This window comes from Nicotiana tomentosiformis, chromosome 1, assembly GCF_000390325.3.
Source record: "Nicotiana tomentosiformis chromosome 1, ASM39032v3, whole genome shotgun sequence".
In the NCBI taxonomy this organism is placed as follows: domain Eukaryota; kingdom Viridiplantae; phylum Streptophyta; class Magnoliopsida; order Solanales; family Solanaceae; genus Nicotiana; species Nicotiana tomentosiformis.
The window spans coordinates 81,558,299-81,575,238 of NC_090812.1; the positions used below are offsets into that span (position 1 = coordinate 81,558,299).

Sequence of the window (16,940 nt, forward strand, 5' to 3'; positions counted from 1 at the left end):
ACGAATCCATAAATGCTATACAGTTCTGTGTCAGAGAGTGAATTATAAAAACATAATATTTTCATGCGTACACACACATATAAGCTGAGTTGGATCATCGAAATCTGTTAAATCGACGAACTCATTGTTGGATCTGCCAATATATATGTACATCATGACCTTAGCTTATGTCTTTTTAATCCACCCTCCCCCATTTTTATTTCTTCTAGTTTGGTTTGTTACGTGACTTGCTCCATTACGTTAATGTCTTTATAAAAAGAATGCATGAACGAAATAATGGTAAGCTCTCTGCAGACATGTAATTTTGGAACCTCCTCAAAATTTTACACTTTTTAGTGTTAAGAAAATTATTTTAGGTCTAATATCGCTATTTTAACTAGTTTTGACTCTTTCGCTTTATTTTATCACAAAAATAAAAACTACAAAAATATTTTCTTTTATTTTAGCTCATTGATATTTTATCTAGTTACTTTTAGTTTATCTTACTTTTCATAAAATTAAAAATACAAAAAAATAGTATTGATATTTTATATTTACTTACTGTAGTTTAAAATTATAGGTTTTAGTATATATTGAGTAGTATTTAAATTTTATTAATATAGTAACTTTATGTCTCCTTTTGATATTTTTCGTTATCCTAGATAAATTAGTATTTTATGAATTTTTTATTTTACTTCATTTTATTATCCAACTTTAGAAGAAAAGAAGAAAAAATGAATGAAAAAAAGAAAGAAGCAAAGAACGTGAAAAGCAAAAGGAAAAATCAAAGAAGAAAGAAAAGAAGGTGGAAAGAGAATCAAATAATTGTAGTTGTAAATCTCCTACGTGGCCCCTATATTTTATCCTTTCCTTAATTCTCTTATTCTTCTAAATTGATTTTCCTCCATATATTCTCTCTCAAAATCACGTGCCCTCCTTCCATCATAACAGAATCGTTAAAGGGCCAAATATATCATATATTTTCGAAAATAATCTAAAAATACCTCTCGTTATACTATTGGGCTATATATACTCTTCCCGTCATACTTTAAAACAAATATACCCTTATTCTGGATGGAGTGCCAGTGTTAGCACGAGATGAAAACGACCCATTTCTTTTTTTACCCGATCCTTTTTAAAAAACCCACCACCCGACCCATTTTAAAATTCAATTTTTTAAAGCATATATTTTGTAAAAACTTGAATTTCTTTTTGTAAAAACTGAAAAAAAAAAAGAATTTGCAAAATATATATTTTTAAGTCTTTTCAATTTTTTAAAATATTATTTTTGTAAAAATTTAAAATACTTTAAAAACTGAAAAATATATATTCTGTAAAAATTAAAAAAAAAAAATTACAAAAGATATATTTTTAAGTCTTTTCAGTTTTTTTAAAGTATTTTTTTTGTAAAAATTGAAGAAAAAAATATTTTTTAAAAAAACTGAAAAAAAAGACTCTTCTAAAGCAGTGGACTACATATGCATTAGTTTTTAAAAAAATAAAAATATTTTGCAAAATCTTTTTTTTTTCTTCAGTTTTTATAAAACAAATACTTTAAAAAAATTGAAAAGACTTAAAAATATATATTTTATAAATTTCTTTTTTTTTCTTCAGTTTTTACAACAAAAAAAAAAAATTCAGTTTTTACAAAATATATGCTTTAAAAAAAGTGAATTTTAAAACGGGTCGGGTGGTGGGTTTTTTAAAACGGATCGGATAAAAAAAAGAAATGGGTCGTTTTCATCTGGTGCTGACACATAGCACTCCATCCAAAATAAGGGTATATTTGTTCCAAAGTATGACGGGAAGGGTATATATAGCTCAATAGTATAACGAGAAGGGTATATATAGCTCAATAGTATAACGAGTGGTATTCTTAGATATTTTCGAAAATACAAGGGTATATTTGGACCTTTTGCCGAATTTGATTCCTTTTTATCACAATTTTAATTTTGGCATTTTTCTTTTGAGGGGACAACACGTTTTTTCCCCTTGTGCGCACGTATTCCTTCCTCTCCAAGTTGAAATCCCTTTTCTTATATATAGATCCCAGCCTCAGAAGCCACCGTCCCTCATCTCTGTTCCGCCGGTCAACCACCAATTCGTCTCCTTCACCACCGAAAACACCATAACCATATTTTGTTCCTCTTCGTCTCTCCAAAAACAGAGCAACAAGGCTCGATAAGTTACGCCGCACAACTCCGAAAGATCTGAACGCAGAGTTTTGGTCTACTCTTTGTGCTTCGGTACTCTCTTGTTTGAGTAGGATTCGAGTTCGTCGGCAAGGTTGGGGTTCGGTCAATCTCCACCTGTTCGAGGTCTCCATTCGATTTTCCGGTCCAGGCCTCGTTCTTCAATTTTGGTGGAGATCTAGTTCGCGATTCTGTCCCATTGCGTTGCCAAACTATCAAACAATTAAATTTCAGGTTCATTTGAGGTCTATTTCTCCCTTATTCTGTTGTTTTGCTTAATATCGTACATGCTTTCCTTTGTTTCGCTGATTGTTGCTTCTCTATCTTGTTGATCGTTTGAGTTGATATTTTATTGTTCTGTTTGGGGTGTCTCAGTAATACTTGCGCACTCCGTTTCGTTCTATTGGTCATCGTTTTTGTTATCGTTTTGTTTAATCTGTTCGGGTGGGTTTTGATGCAGTAAAAATGAGTATCTAATTCTTTGTTTCACTGTTTCATTTAGAGATAAAATGTTTATAACCTCATAGTTACTACTTTGATGGCAAAATAAATAAATAATTAAATTAACATAATTAAGTAGATTGAATGGAATTCTAGTTGTTTCGGTTGTGGGAGTTAGCTTTTAAAACGTGGAGGAAACTGGGCTTAGATAATTTTGTCCCTCTTTTATTCTTACTCTCATGAATTTGATATTTCGTAGCATACTTAGGTCAACCACACTCCCGTAGGCAAACTTTAGGCATTTTCTTTTTTTTTATTCGAGGTGAGAGGTTATTACTTTAGTTTATATTTTGTAGACTTTGTAAATATTTTTTATCCAGGAATACCCCGAACCACATGTAATTAAAGACGGACGTTCCTTCGAGGAAGCATTAGTATATGCTAGTGAACCTCTTTGTGTTTGTTTTCTTTGTGTGTTTTGCCTCAATTAGAATATTCGTAAAAGCCAATTTGATCAAGTATGAATCGTACTAGTTACGAGACTCGCTGAATGCCTAACAGCTTCTACCCGAGTCAATGGACCCCATACTTAATAAGTATATTATGAAGTATAAATTAAAATAAATTTATTTGGATATATATATATATATATATATATATATATATATATATATATATATATATATATATATATATATATATATATATATATATATAAATTCAATATGATAAATATACACGATGTATTTTCGGGATATTAAATTTTATAATATAAAATATACCATATATTTATTGTATAAATATTATATATTTAAGGCACATTATAGTTGTGTAAAATATTACTATATAATATTACTATTATATATAAAGTATAGAAATGATTCATGAATGCTTCACTTTCGATAAAGCCTTTCATTTCATTAGGGGTTAATTTTATGGAAGGGAGAGAAAATAGTGAAAAGGAAGAGAAAATCATGGCTTAAAGTATTTTTAAATTTATTATGAAAAATTTATACTAAAAATATAACATAAATATTTAAACTTATTATAGAAAGATACCAAATGTTATATTCAAATATAACAGAATATAAATTTTAATTTAAAAAATATGTGATTATACATTGTATATGTGCATGTTTATCCACGTTATTTAAAAAATATTCCTAGTATATTTATAGAATGGGTAAAAAAATGTGTAAGATTATATACACGTTAAATATTTATGAAATAATTCTAGTATATTGTAAATTTAGTTAGAAAAATGTTTAATTATATAACATGTATAATAATTGTATAATATATATGCTTATATGTTCATCTTCGTATTTTATTTAGAAAATATTTCTGGTCTATTTAAAAATTAGAAAGGGTTGCTTTTTTATTTTTTAATTAGTTTTATGAAGAGAAAGAAAATAGGAGAAGCTGAGTTTTTTTTACGAGATTCTTAAATAAGATAGAAAAAGCGCTTTAGGATTTTGAATAGGAAAGAGAAATATGATTTATGGACGAGAGAGAAAGATAATTAAGATACTTAATAAGAATCTATACGTACCCCTAGTTATGGGAAAGAGTTAAGGAATTAACGGTTACAATATGCTACGTTTGTTATACAATATGCTATTGTTATAATAAACCAAAAATTATGATATTAATTTGAATACTATTTTATAAGAGACTAACAATGTAAAAAACTCGAAAACAAAACGTTTCCATAATGATTAATTACTCTTTAAGTTTCACATAAATGCAAATTCTCTTAAAACACAAAATAACATCAATTTATCATGCATTTAATATTGTTAAATTTATTACTCTATTTTGCATTTCGCACTTTTAGGATGAGACATTTATTTCTTCATACAAATCTTTTAAAATATGAAAAATTACACATGTAACCTTATATTAAGAGGCCACTTTTACCTTTTAACCGTTACTATTAAGAGAAAAAAGTACTCAATTTATTTGACATCTTGCTTGAAATAATGTATACTGATATACAAGTTGTAAAATTAAAAATTCATTTTCAAATAATGAACAGGTGAGGTTACTTCCCTTATCCTTCTTAGTCAACCCAGTTTGTGCAAAGGGTAAGTTCACATGCTTCTTAAAAATAAAGTTCTCTTACACACGAGAAAAGGATAAGAAAAATATAGACTGAAAATTAGGCACACATTGACTCGATAACCAATCTCAAATTGAGCTCCATGGTAGAATTCGGACCTAACCATTAAGTAAGAAGTGATGGGAACGACCGAACTTGTACAAAGAAAACCGATAAATCGCACCAAACTGATAATTCGAGTAAAACCGGAAAAAATTCGATGTGGTTTGGATTGATTTGGTTTGATATTGAAAAATAAACTCCGACCATAATTGATTTGGTTTTAACTAAAAAAAGTCAAATCGAAACCAAACAAACCCGATAGTATATTTATATAATTTTTAAAAATATTTTATACTATAAATATTTATTGTAATGTAATTTATAAATATTTCTTAAATTTTTTCACAGTTTTATCTTTTAACGTATTATTTCAAGTTTAGACTTAACATTTTTATATGGTAAATAAATCTTAAAGCCCATAAATTTAGTAACTCAAACAAAATTCAAATCAATACTAATGCTAACAAAAGAAATTCAATTCAATACTAGTAATGCCGATAGTGTTGGATAATAATTTTAGTTTTATATTGGTTTATAATGAAAATGCATAACTTAGTTTATTTTTTTCTTTAGTGCTTAGTTATGTAATTAATATTAGTACTTATTTGCTATACTTATTTTAGCATGACCTATATAGTATTTTTAGATTATGTTAATTTTTATTATGACTTATTAATTAATAATATTTATTTTATGTAATTTTATTATTTTATCTTTGTTATTGAATATTTTAGTATAATGCTATGACTTATCTCATATTACTGTGTTAGTTTCTTGAAAAATACATATATAGTTGTATTTTACTAGGATTTAAGAAATATTTGGAGCACAAGTTACATATTTTATGTTATGAAGACTTTACCGAAAAAAACCCGAAAACCCGACTTTGTTGGTTTGGTTTATAAATTTAAAAAGTCGACACCATTGATTTGATTTGATAATTGAAAAATCCGAATCAATCAGACCTATGTTCACCCCTACACACCTATCATGTGAAAGATCATCAATAGTACATTTAAACCCATAAACTTTAATGGTTATAACTAATTATAATAAAAATCACCACTTCTGTGGGGATTATTTCAAATAAAAATTGGTTCGAAAAATTAGAAAACCTAAAAAAAGAAAAAGAAAGGGATCGTTTATGTGGCGATAAAAGATAGGATGATATAAGTGGCATCTCAAAGCGGAAAATAGCTGTCTTTATTTACTACACAAAAAAATTAAAATCCAAAGTCTTTTTCTGTAGCTGGTTTGAGCTTTTCTTCATTTCCATTTTCTGCTATGTCTTTTTCTATCTTCTGGCTTTCTTCCTTTAACTCTCTCTGTTCATATCCATTCTTCTTTCCCTCTTTCATATTAAAATCATCACTTCTGTGTCATAAAGGTGAAATTTTTATTTCTTTATTTATGTCTCTCTACATCCATGAATGTGGCTGTTGAGTTGGGTATTGTGTTATTTTCCCCATTCGATCCTCGTAGGGTTTATATTAACATTTTGGGATTTTACTTCTACTTTAACTAACAACAAACAGCTCCTTGGTTGAAGAGTAGGTGGAGAGGGATATACGCACACAGAAAAAACGAAGAGATTTTGGGTAAAAGAAGAAGCTAAGAAATTGTAAGAAGGTTTTGAAGAATGAGTGCGTCTAGGTTCATAAAGTGTGTCACCGTTGGCGACGACACTTTTCCCACTGTAGGTACTTGTTTACCTCTCTATCTCTCTTTTATGCATTTTGTCAAACATTTGTCAGGCATTTTCTTTTGATCCTATCTGTTGTGATACTTGGCTCTAATTTTCTTTTCAGTTGGATTTTTTTTTTGTTGAATAAGACCAAATTATGCTCTTTCTATTTATCGCCCAAAAGAACAAATTAAGCTAGTTATTCTCAGTAAAACGACCTTTTTTCTTGAATCATGACTTGCTTAATCAATTTGGCACCCGGTCTCAGAGTGGGTTGTTTTACGTTTACTTCCAATTACCACAAAACATGGATCTTTTGGCTATTTTTAAGGGAAAGAAAACTGATTTTCTACCATTATAGACTAGAGTTTTATGTTTTTTTTTTTTTGTGTGTGTGTGGGGGGGGGGGGGGGGGGGGGTTGAAAACCATGAGAGGTGTAGTCTAGGGAAAAGGAGCCGAAACTACATCTTGAATATTGTCTTGGTGAACGCAGGCTTAACGAGCTTCTTGTCAAGTTGGTTGACAAACCAACAAAAGGTTGTCTTCTGTTTTTGCTGTGCATCAGTGATAACTTGCATAAAAGATACCCCTTTTCTCTTAAATGCAAAAAGATAAATACTCTTATAAACTAAAGGCATCAGATGGATGGAGTATGAATAGAAAAAAGTAAGTAATGGATGGAGTATGAATAGAAAAAAGTAAGTATTAGAACTCTCATGGAAGATGGAATAAACATCACAAAAACCAAACTAAGATACTCGTTATAAAATAATAGCTCAGTTTCTAACTTGATACTGGGTTTTTAATCGAAGATGTCACTTGTTAGAGTGAAAGTGCTTTAAAAACTTTAATAAAAAAGTTGATTATAAGTTCTAGTTATATTTATGTGAGTGGTGCGTGCATTGCTCATGTTTGGTAATTGTCTGCTGCATTGCAAACAGGATTGCGTCCCAACTGTATTCGACAATTTTAGTGCAAATGTGGTTGTCGATGGGAGCACTGTCTATCTGGGGCTGTGGGATACTGCAGGTAAAATATTTCCCCACATGACATTTTCAGCCTTTTCTTTTGTCCCTTGCCACGTGGCGCACATGTCAACTGCCTCTACTTTTTTATTGAACTGGTCAGGAGGATAGATTAAGACCGTTGAGCTATCCTGAGGCAGATGTATTTATACTGGCGTTTTCTCTCATTAGCAAAGCGAGCTATGAAAATGTCTCCAAAAAGGTGAGTTCCTCTCCTGCATCCTGCCTCTAACTTTCAATTTTTTTTTTGCTGTACTTGGCCGGGAGATGAACTTGTGGGAACATTAATGAAACCTGTCGGTCCCATTAAGTTGAAGTAAGTCCATGAATAACATTGGCTTGTGTTAGTTTATAGATATGTATAGTGTAGTCTTGTCCCACATTGGAAGAGGAGTAATATCTCCTTGTAGTGTATAGCTATAAATAGGGATCTCTTGTATTGTATTTATCATCCAATATCAATAACATATTTTCTCCCGTGCCTTCTCACATGGTATCAGAGCATTAGTGAGAAAAGATCGCTGTGCGTCATTCCAGCGTTAACCGGGAAGAAAGAACTTAGTCATCGTGTAATTTTTCCGGTGACCTAAGGCTTGTCTAAGTGAAAGTCACTTTCTGTCGGTGTTGTGCTAAAACCAACACCACCATCAGGTAGATCACCCTCCGACTACCAACCCCTTGAAATTTTATCCGGCAGAAAAGCCGCCACGCTCCTCCACGCGCCGGAAACAACTTTTCCGGCGAGAGTTCCGGCCACTTTCCGGCCATTTTTTCGCGAAGCTTCTTCAGGACAGTGTGTTCTCCTCAAAATTCCGAGCCTACCCATCTAATTCAAATCAAATTCCGGCCATTTTTATATTTTTCCGGCGTGAACAGTGACTTTTCTGGCCATTTTTTAAAAATATTTCTTCAGGACAGCTTGCTCACAAAGGAATTCCGAGTCTATCCATCCTGTTTACAACAAATTCCGACAACTTTGGAATTTTCCGGCGAGCTACAGTGTTTCTGGCGTGAACAGTGTTCCGGCGCAGAACAGTGTTCTGTTTTCCTGCTGTAAACAGTATTTTTCAAGCTATTTCTTCAGCTACTACTACAAATTGTAGCGACATGGGGACCACTGCTTTGAATAGTCGGATGGTTTCTTTAGCAGAGTATATTGAGTTCCTTCAGTATAAAGCATGTAAGCAGACATCATCTGAGATAGCTTCTGTTGTTCAAACAGGTAATAGCGTGACTTGTTTCTCCCAATCTTCATCCTCTGAGTTTTGGGTCATTGATTCAGGTGCATCAGATCATATTTCTGGTAACAAATCTCTTTTCACTACTATTTCGTATTCTCAATCTCTTCCAAAAGTCACAATGGCCAATGGGTCTCAAACCATGGCAACTGCAATAGGTCAAGCAAGCCCACTTCCTTCCTTACCTTTAGATTCAGTCCTTTATGTTCCCAATAGTCCTTTTAATCTCATAGCTGTTAGTCGCTTAGCCAAATCACTTAAATGCGCTGTTTTATTTCTTGATGACCATGTTTTTATACAGGAACGCAGTACGGGGCGGATCATTGGTACCGGGCGTGAATCAAACGGACTTTATTACCTTATCCTTGCTAAATCACATGGACTCACATCTTGTCTTCCTTCTACAACTTGTCCTGTTACTGATTCACCAGATTTATTACATAAACGGTTGGGACATCCCAGTTTGTCAAAAATTCAGAAAATGGTATCTGGTTTATCTCACTTGTCAGCTCTAGAGTGTGAGTCATGTCAGCTTGGTAAGCATACCCGCTCCCATTTCCTCGACGTCTTGATAATCGAGCAGAGTCACCTTTTACTTTAGTCCATTCAGATATTTGGGGTCCTAGTCGGGTCAGTTCCACCTTAGGATTCCGCTACTTTGTTAGTTTCATTGATGATTATTCTAGGTGCACTTGGATATTTTTGATAAAAAATCGATCTGAGCTGTTTTCTATTTTCCAGACCTTCCACGCTGAAATTCAAAATCAATTTGGGGTTTCTATTCGCACATTTCGTAGTGATAATGCCCGAGAGTATTTGTCTTCCCCATTTCAGCAGTTTATGAAATCTCATGGGATTATTCATCAAACATCTTGTCCGTACACATCTCAACAAAATGGGGTAGCTGAAAGAAAAAATAGACATCTTATTGAAACTGCTCGTACCCTACTCATACAATCTCATGCTCCGTTGCGTTTTTGGGGGATGCCGTTCTTACATCTTGCTATCTTATTAATCGTATGCCATCTTCAGCTATCCAGAACCAAGTTCCATTCTCTGTCTTGTTTCCCCACTTACCTTTGTTCTCTCTTCCACCCCGTATCTTTGGAAGCACTTGTTTTGTCCATAACCTTACTCCAGGAACAGATAAGTTAGCTCCTCGTGCTCAGTGCGTATTTCTGGGTTTCTCGAGAACACAAAAGGGGTATCGATGCTACTCTCCTGACCTCCAGCGGTACCTTATGTCCGCTGATGTTACCTTCTTTGAAACCCAATCATACTTCACAGGTTCAGGTCATCACTTAGATATTTCTGAGGTACTACCAGTTTCATCTTTTGGAGATTCAGTCACTCCAGCTCCACCACCTACAACTCAAGTTGTAGCTCCACCACCTATAGCTCCAGTTCAACCACCTACAATTCCGGTTGTAGCTCCACCACCTATAGCTCCAGTTCCTCCACATAATCCAGTTCAACCTTCTGCAGCTCCACCATTCTTGACTTATCATCGTCGTCCACATCCAGCATCAGGCCCAGGTGATTCACGCCCCGCATCAGATTCTGCACCTACTGCGGACTTGTCTCCTCTTAGTCAACCAATTGCACTCCGCAAAGGTGTACGATCCACACTTAATCCTAATCCCCACTATGTCGGTTTAAGTTATCATCGTCTGTCGTCACCACATTATGCTTTTATATCTTCTTTGTCCACTGTTTCTATCCCTAAGTCTACAGGTGAGGCACTATCTCATCCAGGATGGCGACATGCTATGATTGACGAGATGTCTGCTTTACATGCGAGTGACACTTGGGAGCTTGTTCCTCTTCCTGCAGGTAAGTCTACTGTTGGTTGTCGTTGGGTTTATGCAGTCAAAGTCGGCCTGGATGGCCAGATTGATCGGCTTAAGGCTCGTCTTGTTGCAAAAGGATATACTCAGATTTTTGGGCTTGATTATAGTGATACTTTCTCTCCCGTGGCTAAAGTAGCATCTATTCGTCTCTTTTTGTCCATGGCTGCTGTACGTCATTGGCCTCTTTATCAGTTAGACATTAAGAATGCTTTTCTCCACGGTGATCTTGAGGAAGAAGTTTATATGGAGCAACCACCTGGTTTTGTTGCTCAGGGGGAGTTTAATGGTTGTGTGTGTAGATTGCGCAAGTCACTATATGGTTTGAAACAGTCCCCTCGAGCTTGGTTTGGTAAGTTCAGCACAATTATTCAGGAGTTCGGCATGACTCGTAGTGAGGCTGATCACTCTGTGTTTTATCGGCATTCTGCTCCTAATCTGTGTATTTATCTAGTGGTTTATGTTGATGATATTGTTATTACTGGTAATGATCAGGATGGTATTACTAATCTGAAGGAACATCTCTTTCAGCACTTCCAGACTAAGGATCTGGGCAGATTGAAGTATTTTCTAGGTATTGAGGTCGCTCAGTCTAGCTCAGGTATTGTTATTTCACAGCGGAAGTATGCCTTAGACATTCTTGAGGAGACTGGAATGATGGGTTGCAGACCTATTGACTCTCCTATGGATCCGAATGCTAAGCTTCTGCCTGGACATGGGGAGCCTCTTAGAGACCCTACGAGATATAGGAGGTTGGTTGGCAAATTGAATTACCTCACAGTGACTAGACCTGACATTTCTTTTCCGGTGAGTGTTGTAAGTCAGTTTATGGATTCTCCATGTGATAGTCACTGGGATGCAGTTGTTCGCATTCTTCGGTATATAAAGTCAGCTCCAGGCAAAGGATTACTATTCGAGGATCGAGGCCACGAGCAGATTGTTGGGTACACAGATGCTGATTGGGCAGGATCACCTTTTGATACACGTTCTACGTCTGGATATTATGTTCTAGTAGGAGGTAATTTGGTCTCGTGAAAGAGCAAGAAACAGAATGTAGTTGCTCGATCTAGCGCCGAAGCCGAATATCGGGCCATGGCTATGGCGACGTGTGAGTTAGTTTGGGTCAAGCAGTTGCTCAAGGAGTTAAAATTCGGAGAAATCAGCAAGATGGAACTAGTGTGTGATAACCAAGCTGCTCTTCATATTGCGTCAAATCCGGTGTTCCATGAGAGGACTAAACACATTGAGATCGACTGTCACTTTGTCAGAGAAAAAATACTTTCAGGAGATATTGTTACAAAGTTTGTAAAGTCGAATGATCAACTAGCAGATATTTTCACTAAGTCTCTTACTGGTTCTCGTATTAGTTACATGTGTAACAAGCTCGGTACATATGATGTGTATGCACCGGCTTGAGGGGGAGTGTTAGTTTATAGATATGTATAGTGTAGTCTTGTCCCACATTGGAAGAGGAGTAATATCTCCTTGTAGTGTATAGCTATAAATAGGGACCTCTTGTATCGTATTTATCATCCAATATCAATAACATATTTTCTCCCGTGCCTTCTCACAGCTTGTTTGTCTTTTACATTAGTTATTCATACCATATGGATAGTGAAATACCTACCAACCTAGTACTTCCAGTGTTGAATATTTAGGATTTCTTAGCGAAGAATGAGTAATAGTTGCCTATCAGAAAAGTAAAATAAGTAAAATGTATGGTTGGTGATATTCAACAATTACTAATACATTATTTCATCTTCCTGCTATTGAATTTCAGTGGATTCCTGAGTTGAGGCATTATGCTCCTGGAGTTCCAAACTTCCAATCATTCTTGTTGGAACAAAGCTAGGTTAGTATCCTAATTAATCATGTTTGATTGTTAATTCAACAACTGATTGATTTCTTCTTATCTAATATCACTAGTTGGTCAGAATGATGGTGTCTTTTTATCTGTCTTTACATTATTTTTGGTCTACTTATCTTCATTTCCTGAGCTATGATTAATCCTCTCTTTGGAAATTTTGCCTTTTATATTTGGCCGAGCCATGAAATTTCAGTCTATCCTTGAAGAGAGTTTATTTTTGTGCTGGGTCATGAATCACTATGTCAAAAGTTTTGCAGAGCTGTTTTTTGGGGGAAAAAAGAGCTCTGTAGGAAGTTCCAGGTCACATAAGTTCCTTATTTGGCAAGTCAAAAGCAATTGTGATATTGCTGCTATTCCCTAGAATTGTGGTTGGGGTCATAAAAGATGGAACGAATGACGCCTTTCATCGTCGGTTGTATATATTTGTCTTTATGGCATGAGTAGTTAGCATGTGCATGCTCTTACTGCACCTTGTTTTCTCCTTCTTGAGAGGTTGAGCCTATTAAGCGTCGATACTGCAGCTACTTTTGGTAACACACCGGTCTGGAAAGCATGACAATGTGATTATTTATCGACCATTTAGCTCGAGCAGTTCTTATGAATGAAAACATTTCAGGAGTTATAGGCAGTTTATTCATGTACCAAAACAGATAGCCGATGTGATAAATGCTGCTGTTTACTGGCTGAACCACCACCAACATAGCCAGTATATTCCCACAAGTGGGGTTTTGGGAGGATAGTGTGTACGCAGACCTTACCCCTACCTTGTGCAGGTAGAGAGGTTGCTTCTGATAGTACCAAAACAGATAGCCGATGTGATAAATGCTGCTGTTTACTGGCTGAACCACCACCAACATAGCCAGTATATTCCCACAAGTGGGGTTTTGGGAGGGTAGTGTGTACGCAGACCTTACCCCTACCTTGTGCAGGTAGAGTGGTTGCTTCTGATAGTCCCTCGACACAGGTAAGCACAGTATCAGCAGTAAATATCTGCTGAACCATGATACTAAATCATTTCATTCAGTAGAGTGCTGAATGAACATGAACATGTAGGACGCAAGTACATTGGTTGAAATTCAGATGCCTTTTAACTGGATTAACCCTGAAGAACTATTTATGGTGTCAGCAGATGAAAAAATGTGAATCATATATGGCTAGGCAGAGAGGATATTGTGATTCATGGAAAAACTTCTACAACTTTTGGATCCCAGATAATCACTTTTTCAGTAACTTAGGTTGTTATGTTGTCAAATTGCTGGAGAAGTGACCTGTTGCATACTGAGATTTGAGATAGACGAGAAAGAAGTATTTGTTCAAAGTTTCGTTTCTCATTTAAAGAAATGCAGGGTGCCCAATTGTTTTATAGTTTTGAATTGCTTACTATCCTAACTTTTGAATGGAGTTATTATAAGGGGAGTCATAGATCTCCTAGCTAATCACATGTATTGGAATTGTAATATATCTTCCATGAAAATATTAGTGCCAGACACTTTTCTAAGTCCTAGCCTGAACTTTGAAATGGAAGTCCTGAATGAACTTACAGTGTTGTTTACTGTATGTGTTGAAATTCAAATGTACTGCTGTTGAATTTAAAAGTTCACAAACTATTCTAAGCCTAAATCGTGAAGTATATATTTTCTGGACATTACATCCAAGTACATTAAGAACTTCTTTGTCTACTGTCTACCTTTCCCGTATGCTGTTTAGACAATACCTTCAGTTTTCTGGCCTGCTCAGTTTAAACCTTTCCTTCCGCGAAGTTCAGCTTAGATGACTCCAATTCCTAGTTTCTAATTGCCTCCTCTATGCTTTTTCTCTTCTAATCCATGTTCCTTAGTCTAATACTGTTGACGTGCTTCCATTAGATCTCCGAGAGGATAAGCAATTCTTCCTGGACCATCTAGGTGCTGTTCCACTTACCACAGCTGAGGTACACTACTTTTTTACATATGTGGTTTTAGACCACAATGTGGCCTTTTTGTTGTGGATTAAATTTTTAAGGGGGGCTTAGCTCCTCCAGCAGAACCTTACGACATACTTCTTTTTAAGGGTGAGGAGCTGAGAAAGTCGATTGGTGCTTCCGCTTACATTGAATATAGTGCAAAAACACAACAGGTGCTTTTCTAATTCAAAGATGACTACGTGGTTAAGTTATCAAGCTATCTAATTATGCATTTCTATTGCCAAAACTGCAGAATCTGAAGGCTGTTTTTGATGCCGTCATTAAGGTGGTTCTACAACCACCCAAACAAAAGAAGAAAAAGGAGAGAAAGGGTCAGAAAGCCTGCTCTATCTTGTGATTGCTGAAATAATAGACAAGTGATGGAGATGTAGATTGTTGTCAATGTCTTCCAAGTTCAAAGAATGCAGTGTAAGGTTCAACGTTGGTAGTCCTGACTGACTATGATAGAAAAGCATGAATCTGCCTTGTCCGTAACATTGTAGGCCAAGATGTATATTTGTGATCCGCATATGGTTGGGGATACAGATGTGCAAAATTCTCTGTTTCGCGTTGATTCTGTGTAATATATTATGTAACACTTGTGTGATGATTCCTTGAATTTGCATCTACTGTGTGTTGTTAAAATGTAACCGAACATACTGATTTAGATTGTCCAAGAAGTTGAATTTGCTATGTCATAAAGATAGTGGCGTGAATACTCCTTGCACAGAGATTTTGCCCTATGGTTTTGTGAATTGTGCTTTGTGTATATTATTGCAGTTCGAAACTACTAATTCTGTCTAAATTCATGCTTTCATTCCATTGAATTGAATAAAACTGATTTATCTATATATCTTGGGCTGATCAAGGTGACGATGCGTCCTTGGGCTTGACTTAGAGTTGTCTAACTCAAAGAGTCAGGGTTGGTAATATGAATCATCCATATTCATTCTGCTCCATTTCTTCTTCAAAAGTGTCATTGAAGACAGTTAGGATTTTCTCAAAAGCCAAACTTTTAAAAATTTCACCTCTTAAATAGAGATACAAGTTTCTAACTATTCTAAAAGCATGGCGGTCCAACGAATTTTGTGGCCTAAAGTCAAACTTAATGAGGGGTTTTTAAATTATTTTGTTTATTTAAAGTTTATTTTTCTAGCTCTTTTAGATGCAAAGTAATTAATAATTTTCTTATAATTAATTTCTCTTGATAAGTCTTTCTCAATTGACAATATAACTAATCTATTTAACCTTGGGTAACATTTTATCAGTTTTAATCTTGAAAAACTTCGTTCCGTTGAAGCAATGGTAACATGAATTATTAACATTATTCTATAAGGAATATAGACATTTGGAAAATAATTAAATCTTTTTTATTTGATTGAGTAATGTTATCTTCTAATTGTACTATTTTTCTTAACACTTTTAATTCAGAGAATAAATCTATATGGGCTTTTTTAACTTTTACCTCGCGCCAGAAACTATTTATATTTGGTAGCTGAAAAAGTGTACAATTTTTGCATATACAAAATGTATATATATACAAAAAGTATACAAAACATATACATTTTATCTGCTATTGTTTTGAGAGCGGCTATATAGTGTCATTTTTCCAATCTAAATCATCAGTATCGAATTGATTATTATGTTTTAAGGAACATTCAAGATTAAGACTATTTTTTTCAAATTTTCATCATCTAGCGATCTCAATTTTTTATTGCTAAATAGAAAACCAAAAATATTTTCATATGCTTCGAATTGTTTAAATCTATTTTGAAGTGAAAAAATAGCATTGTCTATTATTTATAAAAAGTAATCAACTCTAAAAGACTCTTCAAGAGATTTTGAGATTTTATTACCAATATTCTCATCAAATTATTTTTCCTATATGTCACATGTTTTTTACGGAATTAGGTTTCGATATTCATTTCAAATGCAATTTCCTTGGCAGAAATCATATCAGTTGCAAATCCTTATTCTTTGTATATGTTAAAGAAATCGAACCTTATTACTTTACTTTAACTTTTTTTTAAACTTATATATATAGTGTATCACGTGTTTGGGACATAAAACAGTTGATTTACCTTTACCTGCTCTAGGGAAGGCCACCCTTGACTAAAAGAAGCAATAGACGTAATGTAAGTTACAACCACGATAAGCTTTAATCCCAGCAAGGTTGATTATATGTTCAAAATCTCTTGTGTCGATCTATTTTAACTTAAATGACATCACAAAAATAATCACAAGTATTATTAATCATCTAATGAATGATCAAAGGTGGCTTTTCTTTTTCTTAGACGTCAGTTTTTTTTTGCATGATATTTAGCTTCATGTTCTTGACTTTTGTTAACTGAGTTACCCAAATGACAGAGAAAACTGAACCTTTGAGAAAATAAAGCAAAAGACAGATGTCAAATCATGAATAAAATTAGATTCTTAAAATAAAAAGTATTCCCGCCAAGAGATAAAAAATGAATGGTAAGGTGGGAACTAACAGGTATTCGATGAAATAATCGTGTTGTGTAAAAGCTGATTATCACCGTTATTAAAAAATGAATGATTG

The 16,940-nt window shown here is 34.3% G+C and overlaps 1 pseudogene; it reads left to right on the forward strand.

The window, feature by feature from the left end:
- Window positions 1–1,934: 1,934 nt before the first annotated feature.
- On the forward strand, window positions 1,935–15,096 carry LOC104121635 (rac-like GTP-binding protein 5; annotated as a pseudogene).
- The last annotated feature ends 1,844 nt before the right edge of the window (window positions 15,097–16,940 follow it).